This window comes from Saimiri boliviensis, chromosome 9 (genome assembly GCF_048565385.1).
Source record: "Saimiri boliviensis isolate mSaiBol1 chromosome 9, mSaiBol1.pri, whole genome shotgun sequence".
NCBI classification, from domain to species: Eukaryota; Metazoa; Chordata; class Mammalia; order Primates; family Cebidae; genus Saimiri; species Saimiri boliviensis.
This window is the reverse complement of record NC_133457.1, coordinates 23,262,824-23,282,030: the sequence shown is the minus strand read 5'-3', so window position 1 is coordinate 23,282,030 and position 19,207 is coordinate 23,262,824. Positions and strand designations below refer to the sequence as shown.

At 39.7% G+C, this 19,207-nt stretch overlaps 1 long non-coding RNA gene across 1 annotated transcript in view; it reads left to right on the top strand.

Annotated features, from left to right (window-relative positions):
• Positions 1-19,207, top strand: part of LOC141585602 (uncharacterized) — a 142,964-nt gene that overhangs the window by 33,761 nt on the left and 89,996 nt on the right. The window lies entirely within an intron of this gene.

Genomic DNA, 19,207 nt, shown 5'->3' with positions numbered 1-19,207 from the left:
AGAATTATTTTCACCTGGGTCCTTCCTGTCTGTATGTGCCATGTGTGACTCAAGCACTTTGGGAAACTGAAGGTTCAAGGATCATTGTCCCAGTCCTTCATGTGGTGGAAGTTTTAACAAATAACACTGAAAGACAGGTGATGAAAGAAGAAAGGAAAGCACAGGAGCTGAATGATTCACAGTCTGGATAATCAGAACTGACTCGATTTGAGAACTACCTGGCAAGGGCCTCTTCCTGGCTACAATATCAGAATTCAGAGTTGAACCCAAAAGTTAAATGGCTACTTTCAACTCAATTACAGTGCCTGGGCAAAACCATGTTTTTTTTTTTTTTTTTTAGTTTTGCAAAGGGAAGGGACAAACCTACCATTTCTTGCCCAGCAAAATTAGATGGTGCAATGAAGAAATTTAGCCTGTTAATGATGATGATAATAACATTCCATTTTAACTTAAAATTACAGTAATAATGAAAGGCACGGGGTTAAATAAAGACCATTTGTTCAATTCCTTACTGACATAGGTTTAGATGAAGCATATATGATATGTCAAGTCCTTGAGTTAGGCAGTGAAAACCCAGAACTTGTGTGAATGTGGTGTATTTTCCACTGGGGGAGCAGACATCAATCAAGCATCACAAGTAAATTTTAGAATTTCAAATGGGTGCAAAGACAGTTTTTTTGAAAAATGGTCTAGAACAACTGAATATCCACATGCAAAAAAAATGAATGTAGACACAAATCTTCACAAAGATTAACTCAAAATGCAACACAGATATACATGTAAAATGCAGAACTACAAAACTAGAAGATAACACAGAAGAAAACTTAGATGACCTTGGGTTTGGTGATGACTTAGATATGAAAGGTGATTAGAAGTAAGTAAAGGCTGTGGGAAATGGTAAAGTTTTTGAATTTGGGCCTAAAAGTAAGGCCGGAAGTGCAGAGCTGTGTTATCAGCAGGATCAATCATGTGCAAAGGCACAGCAGGTGAGGTTTTGGGTGACTGGGATGCTTCCATTACTCCTTCCTCAACTTTCCCTGCTCCCAATGTCTGACATTTCACCATTAATGGCAATCACTTTTTTTCCTCCCACAATTTACTGAAGTGATTACAGCTGTGATGGGAAATTTGAGAGCAGACCTTATGGTGCATGTAAAAAGCAGGGTGGCACTGGGTGTCTAAGGATGGGTCTGGAGGGGAAGCTGGAACAGCAATGAAGAAGGCAGTGCTCTGGGTTGTTGTATTCCCTAGGGTAGCTCTTGACTGACGGCTTCACTAATTGTGGATTACATTGCTGATACATTATCCATATGGCTGAATTGATAATGTTTTGACAGCTAAATGTTTTATGACTAAAGACTCTCAAAGTGAAGGCAACCAATTACGAAGCATGATGGAGAATCTCATAGAAGCATATATCACTACTCTCTTTGCTGGCACCAATGTTTGTGGGTCATGTGCTTGGCCCTGCTTTCGCACTTTGTGAAACCCCTCATCAGCCCCCTTCTCATCCTGGCTCTGACCAGCCTCTTTCCAGGGGTCTTTGGCAAGAAATAACCAAGGAGTCTTGGGATAAGACAATCAGATCAGACACATGGCTCCATCTCAGAACTGTCTTGACACATCTGTCCCCTTCTGCCTGCCCTTTGCTCGCCTGAAATTTGATATTCAATCTATCCTACTACCTGGATCTGGGAAGCACCTCCATGTTTTGGATTTCTGTAAGCTGGAATTGTCCTTTCTCTCCTGGCCCCAACTCCTTCCCTATTTATTTTCACCTCTAATAACCTCTAATCTTTCCTTTGTGGTCAACATTTCTCAACCTAAAATCTGCAGGGTAAGCCCTGCTCTAACCATAGGCCCAAAGTAACCAATGAAATCAATAGTATTGTCCATATCTAGAGACTAAGATCTGTGCCTGAAAGCACTCCCTACCCTTCCCCTTGTATTCAGTTTTAGTGGCTCCAGACCCCTCCTTGTTAATGAGAAATCACTAGGATCCCTGTGACATGGCCTACCTCCCTACCCAGGTTCTCAGAGGTAGCTAGCTACATGCAATCAGATGCATTAAGTAGCTACCTTGTCAACATGCAGCAGCCAAGAAAAGTCCTTTCTAATCATGCTTCCTGTGGACTTTGAGATTCAAGTTCCATTAGGTACTCCAATGATCCCAGCAATGTGATAACATTTCTATAGCAACCTCCTCAGGTTCATGTAAGCCAAGCACTCAGGCACCTTGGTTCCACCTCTGAAGCATGAGTGGACTGCTTATCTCCTAACTTTTAAACACCTATCAGCTGTTCCCACACTTGTTTAAATTTGTCTTCTTGTTACTAGCCAAAGACGGGAACTGAACTTGGGAAGTCATGGGGGAACAGCCATAATGTATAACTTGATTTATTCTGGTTGTAGAATTAATTTAGGTGACCGTAAGTCTACACAGCAATTAAAAGACTGCACACTCTGAGTGGGAGAGTTTCCATCCTAGTGGGGAGCATACATGAAATTTTGCCTCAGCATCTGATTTGTAGTCCCTGCTCTATTCACATGGGCCTCTGCTCATATTTACCTGCTGTCAGGCTTTCAGATCTGTGAGTGCCTGGCTTTCCTTTAAACAACAGACTAACTCTCTGGATTTCTGATCTCTTGTGTTATCCAGGCTTTAGTAACAGCATCCTCTTTTATGCTTGTGTATTTGTATCTCTGCACTGTTGCATATTGTGGTTCGAATAATTTATATTTGCTTACTGTTTTTTCTTTTTTTCATTGCTAACATTTCCCTGGATTACCCTGTTCCCTATAACCCATCACCCAGGATAAGAGCCACAAACTATGATCCACATAGATATTTTGGAAAATTTCCAATAACAAGCTGACAAATGTTAATCTCAGAAGTTGGTTAATACTTCAGAATACCAAGTAAACTCTGCATTACCACAAACACAAAGTAATTAGTTTCCTCTGGCTTAGGTTAGCTGAATCAATCTCAAAGAATAGAAAAAAACGGGAGTCATGGGGTTGCTTTGCAGGGGGAGTCTTGACAAACCTGACAAAAACAAGCAATGGGGAAAGGATTCCCTATTTAATAAATGGTGTTGGGAAAACTGGCTAGCCATGTGCAAAAAGCTGAAACTGGATCCCTTCCTTACACCTTATACAAAAATTAACTCTAGATGGATTAAAGATTTAAACATTAGGCCTAACACCATAAAAACTCTAGAAGAAAACCTAGGCCATACCATTCAGGACATAGGCCTGGGCAAGAACCTCATGACTAAAACACCAAAAGCGATGGCAACAAAAGCCAAAATAGACAAATGGGATCTAAGTAAACTTAAGAGCTTCTGCACAGCAAAAGAAACTATCAATAGAGTGAACTGGCAACCAACAGAATGGGAAAAAGTTTTTGCAATCTACCCTTTTGACAAAGGGCTAATATCCAGAATCTATGGAGAACTTAAACAAATTTACAGGAAAAAAACAACCCCATCAAGAAGTGGGCAAAGGATATAAACAGACACTTTTCAAAAGAAGACATTTATGAGGCCAACAAACATATGAAAAAAAGCTCATCACTGGCCATTAGAGAAATGCAAATCAAAACCACATTGAGATACTACCTCATGCCAGGTAGAATGGTGATAATTAAAAAATCAGGAGACAACAGATGCTGGAGAGGATGTGGAGAAAAAGGAATACTTTTACACTATTGGTGGGAGTGTAAATTAATTCAACCATTGTGGAAGATAATGTGGTGATTCATCAAGGATCTAGAATTAGAAATACCATTTGACCCAGCAATCCCATTTCTGGGTATATACCCAAAGAATTATAAATCATTTTATTATAAAGACGTGCACACATATGTTTATTGCGGCACTGTTCGCAATAGCAAAGACTTGGAACCAACCCAAATGCCCATCAATGGTAGACTGGATAAAGAAAATGTGGCACATATACACCATGGAATACTATGCGGCCATAAAAAAGGATGCGTTCATGTTGTTTGCAGGGACATGGATGAAACTGGAAACATCATTCTCAGCAAACAGACACAAGAACAGAAAACTCAACACTGCATGTTCTCACTAAGTGGGTGTAAAACAATGAGAACACATGGACACAGGGAGAGGAGTATCACATACTGGCACCTGGGGGGCAGGAGGCTGGGAGAAGAATAGCAGAGGGTGAGGGGATTGGAGAGGGATAGCCTTAAGAGAAATACTTAGTATAGATGGTGGGGCAATGGATGCAGCAAACCACCACCATGGCACACATATGCCTATGTAACAAACCTGTACATTCTGCACATTCCAGAACTTAAAGTATAATAAAAAAAATTAGTTATTTAAAAAAGAAATAAATGAAGACCATTCACACTTTAAAGGTCTCCCTCAGCTGTCCTTTACCCCCTTCCCTGCAACCAACAGTTTCCTCCTATGGACCTGGGGTCTGTGGCATTCTCAGATCATCCGTAGGAAGAGATGGAGTTATTTATAAACACCGTGCATGATTACATGATTGTTACAATAACTCCTGTGGAGTCATCAAGTGGATGCTTAAGTCTTGCTAAATATATCTGACGGAAACTTTTAAAAATTTGAAACACAATTATGCAATTGGCTTTTGAGGTTCACATTCTGGAAAGGCACATATTTAAAGATGAGGGGAGTTTCTTTCTGGCTTGGAAACCTCCCATCTCTGGCTCTGAAACCATTTTAGAAGCAAGATGACTCTGCAACTTGGAACCAAACAAAAGAGATGAGAAATATTCTGCTGTGAGCAAGTATTTTTTTTTAAGTTATGAAGAAAGGCAGTTTCTTCAGTATTTATTCAAGATGGTGATATTTTCTTTTCCCAGATTAGGTTATTTCTTCTGCTGACAAGTTGGATAATGTCCAAAAGCAATTTAAATTACTTAACTTCAGTACATTTTGAAAAATACTGCAATAAAATCACATCAACACCATGGCTACTGTGAAAGTTCCCAGATTCTAGTCTTGTGTATGCCATTTGATGTATTGATTAGTGTATGTGTATAAGAATCATCATGATGGCCATTTCAATCTAATGCTGTTTTTCTTGTGATAACAAGAACTGGTTAATGTGTAAAATAATAAACATGGCTTCACACTTGCTGCAAAAATAGTGAAAATCTGCATCAATCCAGAACCACACACCAAATGATAGTCTGAGTTGCTCTTCCTAATATGATACATTTTTAAAACATCTTGAATCACTGAAATGCAAGAAACCCATAATTACTTTTGTTGGCCTGGAAAAATTCAGGACAATGATCTGATGTAATAATAACAATAAAAAAGCATTTATTTTACAATGAACAAGTTTTTCAGACCAGCATTTTAAGTAGTGACATTTCTCAGGCAACAGTAATGCTATTGCCATGGATTTTCCAGAGAACATTTCACTTCACTGTTATTTATAACTTAGCTCAGCCTCTTTGTATTATATATATTTAAATGTAGAAAGACATCTTTTCCTGTTCCTATTTCTTTGGATTTTTTTTTCATCACCCACGCAAATCCATGAGTCATAAATGAGGCTATGAAAATGAATGGTCCCTGTCGCACAAGAACACTCTTTGGCTACCCATGTGAATTTAGATATAGTTGTCAAGGTAGGTTCAAACTGCAAATGAAACAATGTCATGTGAATTCTATTCAGAAAAAAAAAAAACAGAAATTATGAAGTTGACATATTCTTCTTATATTCTAATTTAACACAATAGATTTGAGATACAAACACATCCTTTTCTGAACTCTCACATAAATTTTGAAAATGTGTATAAGTAGTAGAATGGGATAGTAAGAACCCATCTTCTAATCTTAGCTTTCCACTTTCTGATTAGGTGAAGAGCTAACTGTGGCCATCTGTAAAGCAGACAATACTGTCTGTCTTGCCTCCCCAACAGTGTTGCTAAGAGGGTCTAATGCAGGCGTCCCCAAACTTTTTACACAGGGGGCCAGTTCACTGTCCCTCAGACCATTGGAGGGCCACCACATACTGTGCTCCTCTCACTGACCACCAATGAAAGAGGTGCCCCTTCCTGAAGTGCGGCAGGGGGCCGGATAAATGGCCTCAGGGGGCCACATGCAGACCGCGGGCCATAGTCTGGGGACGCCTGGTCTAATGCATAAAATATGTAAAAGTGTTTTGTAAACCATAACATGCTATCACAATTTTAAGATAGCTTTATCACTGTTTCTGTAGCTAAATTAATTGTATGGGCAGAAGAATGACTAGGCAGTGGAACGAATTGACAGGCAGATTATGAATTCATCTGCTGCTGCAAACATATTTAATGTTAAACTTAGTCCCCAAGGATCTGATAATGAATTTGGTCCTGTAATACAAAAAGACATAATTGATCATCATAAGCCAAGTCCAATTCAACCTGAATGAGCAATGATAAGTAAGTAACAAACATCCAATGCAGAGAGATCTTATTGCTTTTTGTTGTTGGACTCAGTTTTACTTTTATACAAGAGTGAGCTGCCCCTGCAAAACCCCATCTCTGTTATTTTGCATTTGAGTATGTACCAAATTTTACAAATGTTATTCACCACTCTTTATAATAGTATCTCTGTTTTAGAGATGAAGAAATTGAAAAAAATTTTTTTTCTGAGATAAGGTCTTACTCTGTTGCCCAGGCTGGAGTGCAGTGGCCTGATCATGGCTCACTGCAGACTTCACCTCCTGCCTCAAGGGATCCTCCCAACTCAGCATCCCTAGTAGCTGGGAATTCAGTCACAGGCTACCACACCTGGCTTTTTTTTTTTTTTTGAGAGATGAGATCTCACTGTGTTGTACAGGTTGGTCTTGAACTCCTGGCTTCAAGCAATCTTCCTCCCTTGACCTCCCAAAATGCAGAGATTACAGGCCCAGCCTTGAAATCTTAGAATAGCTTTATTATTATGTAATTATAATAGCATAAGCATATAAGTACAACTCTGACCAAAGTTTTTAATAAAACTTATTTAAAAATTTTATTAAAAAATAAAAAGTTTTTAATAAAACCTTTTTATTTTTAATAAAAAGGTTTTATTAAAAACTTTGGTCAGAGTTGTAATTGCATGCTATTATTACTGTATTTGGACAAAAATTGTTAGAGTATTTGAATTTCATTTTTAAACTTTCTAGCTGAGCTAGGTTTACTAAATGTACCAAAGGGTATAAAACATGAAAAAAATGCAAAGGATGGTAATATAAATGGTAAACATTCCAACAATATTAAAGAATATATAATGAAAAGTTAGTCTCTTTAGCAGGACAAACCCACAAGTCACCCAACTCACTTCTCTCCAAGAACATACTCTTACCAGTCTGGTGTGTCTATGGTTTTAGATTCTTATGCAGATATAAGCATTTATATATCTATTCTTTTAAAAACAAAATACAAAGTGTAGCATAATATACTTGCTATTCTACATGTTTTTAAATTTAACAATCTATCTTGGAGGTAGTTCTATACCAGCTTATTTCATATTTGAATGTATAACAATTTATTTAACCAGTTTTCTACTTATGAACAATATTTTCCTCTTACCATTGAGAGTAAAATCCTTGTTCATACATCTTCACAATATTTTAAAAGGAAAGAATGAATTGATACTCTAAGATTTGTTGAAATACAAATACAAGTAAAAATATAAAAAAGGAATAATCCGTAATTTTTTTAAGTTTGAAAAATCCTCTAAATTACTTTTTAACCAGATGAGAAAAATAGAATGGAATGCCATAGCTTAAGTAAATTTGACCCAATGCTGATTAGCATTTGGATGTTGCATCTGACCACCCAAAAGTAAATGCTTCTGCAGCCAACTTCAAGTGATGCGCCAGTGTTTAAACAATAGTGAACTTGCCATAAAAAATAAACAAAGCAAAGTCGCCTTCAGCAAGTAGAAGAGATGTATGTAAGATGATACTCAGCTTTGCTACATTAAAAAAAAAAATTGGAGAATTCTGCTATTTGGACTTGATTTGGGGAGTTGTTTGTGGCAAGTCTCAGGACATAATATAATTTCACAAAAATGGTGCCATACATGTAATTTTCTTTGAGACTTTTAGGGAAGGAAAATACAGCCCTCCAAATGAGATGGGGAGATTGTTTTTCCCGGAGGCCCTTCTCTCAATTCTGCATGTCAGGCCCACTTTGGTGGTGCCAAGAATAACATGAGCTGGTTTGGAGATAAAACCATCCCATGTGCCCATACGATGGAGACCTTCCAGAGCATTGTCACCACACTCAAATCCACTCTGCACCACGCCCTGAGATCCAGGAAAAGATGGGCTGGCAAATGTTTCCCTTCACCTATGGCTTCATTTGTGCCTCAGTTTCCCCAGCATTTTCTGCGTCGTTCATCTAATATCAGTCTTTTTCTTTAATGGATATATTGTTTATCTAGCTTTTCAGGAAGAGATACATTTGCTTAAAAAATAGATTGTCTTCATGATTTTTCCAGTTAATTCCAAGATGATGTCAAAACCAATATTCTTTGCTAGTGGCTGTGAGAAATCCCACATTCTGGTCGTGTTGTGTGACTTATCACTGTCCTCCTCATCTGAAAAACTGGCCTCCCAGAGTATTTGGAAGGAGCAGACATGCAATGTGGCTGAAAATGCATGTGAGCGACTACAATTTGTGGATCATTGTAAAAATGTCAGCCCTCCTAGTGATTATTTATCTTACCTCTGTTGCTTTTATGGCTGTGTAGGTCCTGAGGCCTGATGGGAAGGGAGTTCTCTAAAGATGAATTGCACTTAACGCCTCTCATTTTCTTGGTAGTGTGATTGCATAATGATCCTAACTCCTTTCATTGCCTTAATGTCTGCATTTCCTTCCACGGATAGAGACTTGGGGGATGAATGTTTTTTATGGATTTCTCCCTTTGGCCATATTTCCAAGTTGTAATCCCTCTTAGGGTTTTGTTAGAATTCTCTCAAGGAAGATCTTTAATGTCCTTGCCTGCCAATGTCCTGTTGGCAGGAGGAGGCATCAAGAGCCAGCCAGTCAGAAAACTGCTGCCAGGAAATGAGGCAGCAGTTAACAGGCTGGGGGAGCAGAGCCGCATTCAGTCTGCATCCTGCTCTTTTCCGTGTCTCACTGGTTTTGCTCCTTCTGCCGACTTAAACAATATATTGTTTTCTTCTGATATAGAAGTGAATAAGTGCTTGTAAATAATTCAAACAATCCAGAGATGTATAATTTAGGAATTCAAAGTCATCTATTATTCCTTTCTCATAACTACTGTTAACAGTTTGTGGATTATTTCTCTGGATTTCTTTCAGTGCATATACTAAGATATGTATTCATTTTCTAAAGTGGGAATTAAAGTAGACACAAAGTTCTGCATCTTTCTTTTACACTTGATATTACATATGAGATGTTCCCTCATCTTTAAATGTATCTCGTTCTTGTTAAAAGCTGCACAATATTGTATGGATGTAATACACATTAATTAGAATCTTACTAAAGAATACTTGGGTTGTTTCCAATATTTCAATATCATAAAAAGGAATAAAATAAATATTTTTGTTCAGATTTATTTGCAGGCTTGACCAAGTGTTTTGGTTGGATAAGTTCCTAGACCTTGCTGTATACTCTTAACTAATGTTAAAATTTTAACTGCAAAATAAAACAAAATAAGCTGAATTCTATTATTAGAGCAATAACTGTTGGATGAAGAAAACTTGGTCAAACCAAAGTGGAAATTTAATTGCTGGTTTAATTGCAGGGTCTTCAAAAAGTGATTAGGCCATGAGGGCTCTGCTTTCATCCATGTTTTCATGCCTTTAACTTGGGAGTGGGTTCCTTATAAAAGGGTGTGTTTGGCCCCCTTTTTGTCTTTCTCTCCCCTTTCCTTCTTTTTGTCCTTCCTCCATGTTATGAGGCTGCAAGATTTTTGAGGTGCCAGATTTTTGATATTGGATTTCCCAGCCTCCAGAACTGTGGGTCAACAAATTTCTGTTTATTTTAAATTACCCAGTCTTAGGAATTCTGTTATAGCTACACAAAACAAACTAAGACAGGTATACAGATGTTCACCACTCTCTTCTGTTCAGTTTTCTATAAATGTGAAAACTATCCAATTATAAAGTTGGAAAAAAAAAAAACCAAGGTAATTATCCAAAACCGTACAGTAAGTCCTCACTTAATGTCATGGATAAGTTCTAGGAAAACTAGGATTTTATGCAAAATGGCATATAATAAAGCAAATTTTTTTCCTCATCAATTTTGTAACAAATTGCATTGAGTGAAACAATGTTATTCTAGGACTGCTGTATGTCACTTTGCTTAAAGTCAGTTTCCAAGGACCTAGAAGGACATTGAGAACTTACTGTATCTTGCTTAAATTCACATTTCTTTCATGAGCGAGGTTGACTATTCTTCCTCATTTTTTTTTCTAATTCCCATTTTAATTATGTGACTGATCTGATATGACCCTTTATTCATCAGTGGGGTCTTAATTGTTTCATATTATAAGCTCTTGATATTGATATTGATATCTAGATATTGATATTAAAATCCTGAACCTCATTATTGTAAATATCTTTTTCTCAAACTGTTTTCCTATAATATTGAAGATCCTGGCTCTAGTCTGGCCTGCTTTTCTCTGTTCTCTTCCCTGAGTGATCTTACCTAGTCCCATAGCTTAATGGATCATCTATATGCTAATGATTTTCAATTTTAGATCTGTAACTATGACTTCTCTTATGTCTTGCAGCAATATCCCACAAGTAATGGCCACCTAGTGCCTGATATTGGTTTCCAAATATCTTTCCCAAGTAAAATGAACTAGGGCTCCTTGGAGAAATGGCTGATCTCATGGCAGAAACAGGAAGTAAAAAATAAGCCTAGAACATCTTACTGTATCAGAAAGTAAGGAAGAGTTCAAAGAATGATAAAAATTTGTCAAAGAGACCCAGAAGCCAGCTTGAAGGGGCTTTCAGTGGTGAAATCTAAGACAATTTGAGCATCAGAACAAATAATAAATAATAGTAATGGGGTAAGATAAGAATCCACAAGTCCGTATGATACAAATCAGGAGCTGGCTTTTCCTACAAAGAGTTGGATAATAAATATTTTAATCTTGAGAAGCCATGCATCCTCTGTCACAACTATTCAACTCCACCCTTGTAACACAAAAGCAGCCATAGAAAATAGGTGAGTGCAGGGCTGTGTTCCAATAAAACTTTATTTGCTAAAACAGGCAGAAGGCCAGATTTGGCCCATGCATCATAGTTTGCCTATACCTGCGTCAAATAAACAAATAATAAATAAACAGAGAGGAGAGAAAACTCTTAATCACAGCAGAATGCCACCTAATAAACCCAGAGGAGTGTTGGGGTTTAAAAAGTCGCGATGTGGCAAACTTCATAGTAATTATGAATTCAGGTAAAAACATCAACAGTTGCTAAAAAATACCGTGTAAAAGGATGAGCCAAGATTATGTCATTACATTCCAGCCTGAGTGACAGAGACTTTGTGAGGAGCCATAAGCAGCAGAAGCAGTGGTTCCAAATCAGCGTCCAGTGAAGGGTATACAAGGAATTGAAGGGGAGGCTGCAGTCTTGATCTTAGCAGCTATGGAAGTGGGGTCTTTGGGCTTCAGTGTGGCTTGGGTGTTGCAAGGGTGGCTTCATGGGCATGTGGCCTCTACAGTCCCAACTGCCCTGCAGTTAGAAGGGCCCTACACTTGGTTTAATGGTCTGCTGTTACTGTCTTAAAATTCTTAATTTGAACAACAGACGTGTGAATTATGTTAACTGGTCCTGGGGTATTGATCTGGGTTTTAGCTGTCTGTCATGACTGATGAATCTAAACCCAGTCCTTCAGCCCTTCTAGAGACTTGGGGAATTACCCAAGTAAATATGTGCTAGGGTAAATATTTAACAGCCAGCAGCTTCTTTGAGGAAAAAAGCAAATATAAACCATTTGACTTGAAGTGTTTTTAAACTCCTGTGGTGTAAATATGTTCACCATGCTGGGCACAGTGGCTCACGCCTGTAATCCCAACACGTTGGGAGTCTGAGGCAGGTGGATGACAAGGTCAGGAGTTTGATACTAGCTCTGGCGACAGAGTGAGACTCCATCTCAAAAAAAAAAAAAAAATGCTCACCACTGCTGAGCTCAAGAAACCAGTGTAACATCAGTCAATACGAAGCTGGAAAGAGATATATGACAGCATATTGCTATATGGTATTTCTACCACAAAGACATAATACATATCATAGCCTCGAGAGTATACATGCCAATAAAATCTAGAAAGATACTTAAGAAATGATGAGTTTTGAGCATTTATTACCTTTAATTTTGATATAATTTATCAAACTTTAATTGTAAGTTTATTATTTATTTATTTATATTTGTCGCCCAGGCTGGAGTGCAGTGGTTTGATCTCAGTTCACTACAACCTCCACCTCCTGGGTTCAAGCAATTCTCCTGCCTCAGCCTCCTGAGTAGCTGGAATTACAGGTGCCTGCCACCATGCATGGCTAATTTTTTTGTATTTTTAGTGGAGACGGGATTTCAGCATGTTGGCCAGGCTGGTTTTGAACTCCTGACCTCAAGTGATCCACCCGTCTTAGCCTCCCAAAGTGCTAGGATTATAGGTGTGAGCCACCACATCCGACCTAATTGTAAGTTTATATAATTTAATTTTTAATAATGGCTGTGTTTAACAACTAGCTCACAGAATTCTTAAAAATTTCACAATTGATTCTTGTGAGCCAGTACAAGCCAAGCCTAGCACATGACTCCTTTCTTCTTTTATGAATTATTTTTTAGTTTAAGCAAACCAGCATTAGTTTCTGCTGCTTGCATGAAGAACCCTTAGTGACAGGAGCAGGAATTATCGAGGCATGTGCAAGGTGTAGTCAATTATCCTATGTTGCCTCCTATTTCCTGCTTCAATTATCTCACTAGAAATAGGAAATAGGAAGTAACACAGGAGACTGACATAACGAAATCCTGTAATTTCCTGGCCTGCTGATGATCCCGTGGAGACAGAGTCTGCTGAGGAAGACAGAGTGGGAGTTACCACAGAGTAAACGTGGTCCCAATGCTGGGTATTACCTGGTTATGTGTTAAATTCCAGGGTTTACACTTTAACTGCTTCAGAACCTTGAAGACAGGAGAGGCCAGTTCTGAGAGGGACAGTCTAGAAAAGCCTAAGAAAAGAGGTTAGATTTGAGCTGGCTTTGAAGGAGTGATAGGATTTGATAAAAATCTGGCTTCCATTTATAAATGTAGGAACATCTTGGAACCTACCTGCCCTAAAAAAGCATACCCTTGTTAACTAATATGCATTTTTTTTTTTTTTGGTCATAGAAACCTCAGGAATATAAAAATGTGAGCGAGGAACCTTGGAAAACTCCAACTTTGTTCTTTTTCATGAAGTCTCTGTTACATCAGCCAAATAATCTCAGCTAAAAGTTCTTGATACCCAGTAATAAATTCTCTTTGTGCAGCAGTCCTAAGATACGGAGTCTGTTATCATTTCCATTTTACAGATGAGGAAGTTGAAGCACAGAAGTTAATAACACATCCTAAGTTGCACAGCTAGAAAATAGTGGAGCTGAGATTCGGCAGCCGGGCTCCAATAGCTTATGCCCTCATCCAGTACATTCCACCACTTTTCCAAATGTCGGTTTTCTCATCTATAAAATGGGAATAGTAATACCTACTGACTCTATCTCACAGTTATATAAGAATCAGATGAGATCAGACACATAAAAGTGCCTCAGGAAGACCACGAGCAGACTAAAGACATGGCCAGTCATCCATGTTTAAATGTGAATGGAAGGACTGAAAAGCAGCAATGTCTTGTTACTCTGTTTACAGCTTTCATTCTGCCTCCTGGCATCTGGATCATGGGCTTCTTGCAAGCCTATGTTTCTTTCCCACTGTGGCATGGAACATTTTTTTCACACACCGCATCCCAACTTAAACTTTAACTTGCCAACATCATGATGTCACCCATTTGAAACAACCTCTTTTGGAAAACACTACCTCCTTTGGATTAGTGTGTGGTCTTTCTGATGACCTCCTACTTTAAAATATTCCTGGGATTTGTTTGATCAGGTATGGTAAGGTGACCAGTGTGGAGACAACTGCCTTGAAAGAACAGTTTATTACTTACACTTCCCCAGAGGAGGAGGGATGCCATGCTACGCAAGGCCACGTAGGGAAGAACCAGGGTTGGTAAAGGGGCAGAAGGAGTGAGATAAAAGCATGGGCCAGAGTCTTTATTGTGGTTTTTGCACACAATAAATATATATGCTGGGAGTTATGTTGAGCACATTTAGGACTGGATAGTAGGCTGAGGTGGGCAGATCACCTGAGGTCAGGAGTTTGAGATCAACCTGGCCAACATGATAAAACCCCCTCTCTACTAAAAATACAAAAAAATTAGCCAGGCATGGTGGCAGGTGCCTGTAGTCCCAACTACTTGGGAGGCTGAGGCAGGAGAATTGCTTGAACCTGGGAGGCAGAGGTTGCAGTGAGCCGAGACTGTGCCATTGCACTCCAGCCTGGGCAACAAAAACGAAACTCTGCTTCAAAAACAAACAAACAAAACAAGTAATATACTTTCCTTCCCCAACTCATTTCCCGGATAATATCTAGGAATATAGATGATTCTAGATTCATGAGTGTCCTCTACATCCTTAGTGGTCTGTTGCTGATCGTCTGCTCTGGACAGGCCCCTAAGCAGATGCATAGACAGATCCCTGAGTGGGTGCATGGACAAGCTCCTAAGCTGAAGACAGACAGATCCCTGAGTGGATGCATGGACAGACCCCTAAGCTGATGCATGGTCAGATCCCAGAGCAGATGCATGGACAGGACCCTAAGCTGATGCATGCAGAGGAGCAACTGGCCCCATTGAGTCTTCTAGAGTGTCTGCTGACACATATTTGAAGCCTCCAACTCAGCCATTTGCCTCTGGCTGTGAAAGCCCCAAATGTGGTGGCTTTTGTTCCAATTCCAGCCTCTAACAGAGACTATTGAAAATCTCTAGGCTTTGTGTCAACCAAGTGTGCTATGCAGAGATGATGGAGAAAGAATATATTGGTTTGATATTTCAGAACCTTACTTGCTTTTCGGTCCCCCCTTCAGGAGTGGGTGAGCCCAAAGGTAGGCATATGCAGTCAGAAAGGGTGAGCTGGGGTTTACTTCATGAGACCAAATGACTTGTTGCCTCGATTTGCAAAAGGAAGGTACTAACATGGATATTAATTGTGAAAAGACATCATCTAAAGTCTTTGGAGAGATCCTGTCAAAAAGAACGAGAAGATACATTATCTGAGATGGTTTTTAATGGAGTAAGGTATTAATTTGGCCCAACTGAAGTTCTCAAAGTCAAAATGAAATTATGGGCAGGCCACATTGATTGGCTCCTAGCCAAATCCACACCTCGGAAGGAATCTTGCTGTTCTAGAAGATGCCAATTTGCTAAGGTCACCTGTTTCAGTAGAAAGCAGGAAAGGATGTGGTAGCAGCATATCAGAACCTCATCTTATGAGGTTCAGGTTTAAATCTCTGATAGGGAAAAAAGAATATTTATTGTCCTTGCAGCTGTAACAGATTCTAAAAGGAAATAAATGGAAACGGAGTGATGTCTTCTGTTCACAGCTTGTGAAAATGTGCATCTGTTTCTATTGACCTTCTCAGCTTTCATTCCCTTTCCATTTCCTCTCGGACCCTCACCCTCAGTTAAGTGCATCCTCAGAGAGACTGGCAATAAAGGTGTCCCATTCTCCCTGGCCAAGGTGGAGGCAGGAGGGGCAGTGTAGGTGGACTCTTCTTTATCCATGCTGTAGAGAAAAATACTGCAGGGAAAAGGATAGAGAGAGCTGGGGTGGGAGTATAATTTCAAAGAACGTGGTTGAGAATGGCCTCACTGAGATTTAGGATTTACCTGAGGCTGTTCCCCAAAATGAGCCCTGTTCTACCCGGAATCTTCCTCATCTCAGCTGATGGCTTCACCACCCTTTCAGTTATGTTAGCAAAAAAGTAAACAAACAGCCAAGCGCAGTGGCTCACTCTTGTAATCCCAGCAACTCTGGGAGGCCGAGGTGGGTGAATCACCTGAGGTCCGGAGTTCAAGACCAGCCTGACCAACATGAAGAAATCCTGTCTTTACTGAAAATACAAAATTAGCCAGCCAAGGTGGCACATGCCTGTAATCCCAGCTACTCAGGTGGCTAAGGCAGGAGAATCACTTGAACCCGGGAGGCGGAAGCTGTGGTGAGCCAACATTGGGCCATTGCACACCAGCCTAGGCAACAAGAGTAAAACGCCATCTCAAAAATAAATAAATAAATAAATAAATAAAATAAACAACATGGAATAATCACTCCTGTTCTCTCACATCCCACATGAAATCAGTCATCATCATATTCTGTTTATTTTCTCAATAGATCCAGACTATTTTCTAAATAGAATCAGACCATCCCTGCACAGCTATCAGACTGACCCAAGCCACCACTCCAAATTGTCTCTCTGCTCCTGCCCTTGCATCTGTCATCTATTCTCAGTACCATAGCCAGAGGAATTTCTACAGATAGAAGTCAGTTGATGTCATTCTCTTAAAATCTTCTAAAAGCTCCTCATATCACTCAGAGAGAAAGTAGTCTTTATCACAGCCTGCAAAACCCTGACTGACCTGGTTTCCTACTCACTTCTGTGACCACATTTTCAGTATGTTGCCCTTTGCTCATTCTTCTTGGCTGCCTAGCCTTCTGCTATTCCTCATTGCCCCTGTGCAATCTTATGCCCCAGGGCCTTTGCACATGCTGTTCATAGTTTCTGAAATGCATTTCCCCCAGATATCGGATGGCTCACCTATTCAATTCCTTGAAGTCTTGTGTGTTTTCTCTGGACTTCTTCAGCTGTGTGGGCACAGGCGCAGTAGGCAGAGAGTTGAGGTTGACCATGGGATTTAAACTGGATAAAGAGAGACATGAGGAGAAGAGGGGCTAGGAGACAGTTAAAAGGCAGTAGAATAGATGCATTATCAGCTCAGTAAGGTACTGGAAAGAGTGAGATGTGTTGGGGCTCAGAACATGAGCACCATGCTAAGTATGGCACCTTAGCATGCTAAGTATTTTGAACTGAGAGACTGTAGAGCTTCAGAAGCAAAGTCCCTCTGACCTTCTACTACCCTCCTGTGTCTCACTCCTCTCTCTCTCCCTAATTGAGTCATAGAAACCAGAACTCCTGCAAAGCTGATCATAGCAACCTGAACCCCTCTCTCCAAAATCAAGCCATACAACCTAGAAGGTATATACCTGAAGCCTCTAGCTCAGCCATTTGCTTTTGGCAGCAAAGGACCCACATGTGGTGGCTTTTGTCCCAGTTCCAGCCTCTACAAGAGACTCTGGAAAAATCTTTTTGCTCTGTGTCAACCAAGTGTGCTATGCTGAGATGATGGAGAATAAGGATATGTTAGTCATTCTCTCCCTTATCCCTTGAAGATCTTCATGTAAGAGATGTTCTGTCCCATTCCACAGGGGAGGGAATGCTACACACAGGCCAAGAAGGATCTGAACACACAGGCCTTGCTGGTTCCCCCTCAGTCTATTACCATTACATCAGACCTTTTTGTCTAATCACACTTTTATATGGCTATCCATTCTTTGTAGAATCTAAGCTTAAAAACAGAATGCTTTTCCTGGGTCTTTGGGCCTTCATTTCTGAAGCCTCCTGTGTCACATAAAAATTTGATTAAATAAGTTTGTTATGCTTTTCTCTTGTTAACCTGTTTTTGTCATATCAGTGTTGGCCATGTCCCTTAGGATGAGTAAGGAAAAGTATCACCCCTTACTGGCCCTACAGACAGAAAGATAGGAGGTGGTGTTGGAGAACAGTATGTCTGGGATTACGATTAGGGAGGGGTTGTTGTTGAAAATGCAAAACTGAGATATGACTCTGAAAGTGAGTAGGTGAGATCGGGTTGGGGACAGGATTCCTGGATCAGAAGACAGAAACTGAGAAGCCAGGACTTTGGGAGGATCATCTGTGTGGATGTTAAAACTTCCAAGAATTAAGGCAAGAGTAGGGTTGGAGAGAGTGATAGTGACCTAGCAGCTAGAATCATCAAGGTCTGGTGGGGTGTGTTCCAGGAGCTGGGAGATGACTGCAATGAGCAGAGGTGTGGAAGGGCCTGCCAGAACATCCGAGATTCAAAGATGCTGGAGGGTGCAGCAAGTCAGAAAGGATGGAGGCAAGAGCATCCCCTAATCCCAGCCTCAGGGCCAGTGCATGAGGCCTGGTGGGTGCTGCAGAGGAGCGGTGTTCTCAGGACAGCTGGAGCAGGAAGGCCAGGACTGCATTTAGAGAAGAGATTGGGGATAGAGCGAGTTTTGTTGATGACTGTGAGTTTCCAGGGGATGGCTTTGGGAGTTTGGGAATGGCGAGGAATAGGTCAGGAAGGGACATGATTTTGAGGTTGCGAGTGTGGGAAAGGGAAGCGATCTGAGTCCTAGGATAAAAGGCAAAATGAGATGAGTAACAGCGGTAAAACCCAAGTTCCTTCTGCAGCTGCAGTGACTCAGCAAATCAACTAGTTGCCTGTTATTCTGAGCAAAAATAACATTTTAAACTGTAAAAGTAATATAGGCCTCTGGTAAAAAAAATCCAAATAATTTAGAGAAGGATAAATTGGAAAATAAAAACCTGCCTCTCCTCCCAGTCCTACTTCCCAGAAGTAACCACTGTTAACAGTTTCTTGGGTATCCTTGCATCCATTTTTTATGCATGTACAAGCAAAAAACAGTAGGTTTTTGATGGGATAATTTTATACAGCTTGGTCTTATCCATTAAAAATACACTTGCTATACTTTGTCATACATATATAAATTCCTTCTTTTTGCTGCATAATATTTGATTCTAAACAATCTATTTCACCAGTCTCCTGTTGTCAGCCACGTAAGTGATTGCCAGTTTTTTGCCTTATAGACAGTGCTTCAGGGAACATGGTTGAGCATAAATCTTTGTTTTACTTCTCATTTTATTTATTTGTGCTTATTGGTTAATATCCATATTGTTACAAGTGTCAACTAATGAGCACATGTATACATACACAATGTTACCTGTTGTTCACATTGTTACATTGTAACATATTCATCTTGTCAAAATAATAAAACATTTCTAACATTAAAAGTACAGGACCGATATAATAGG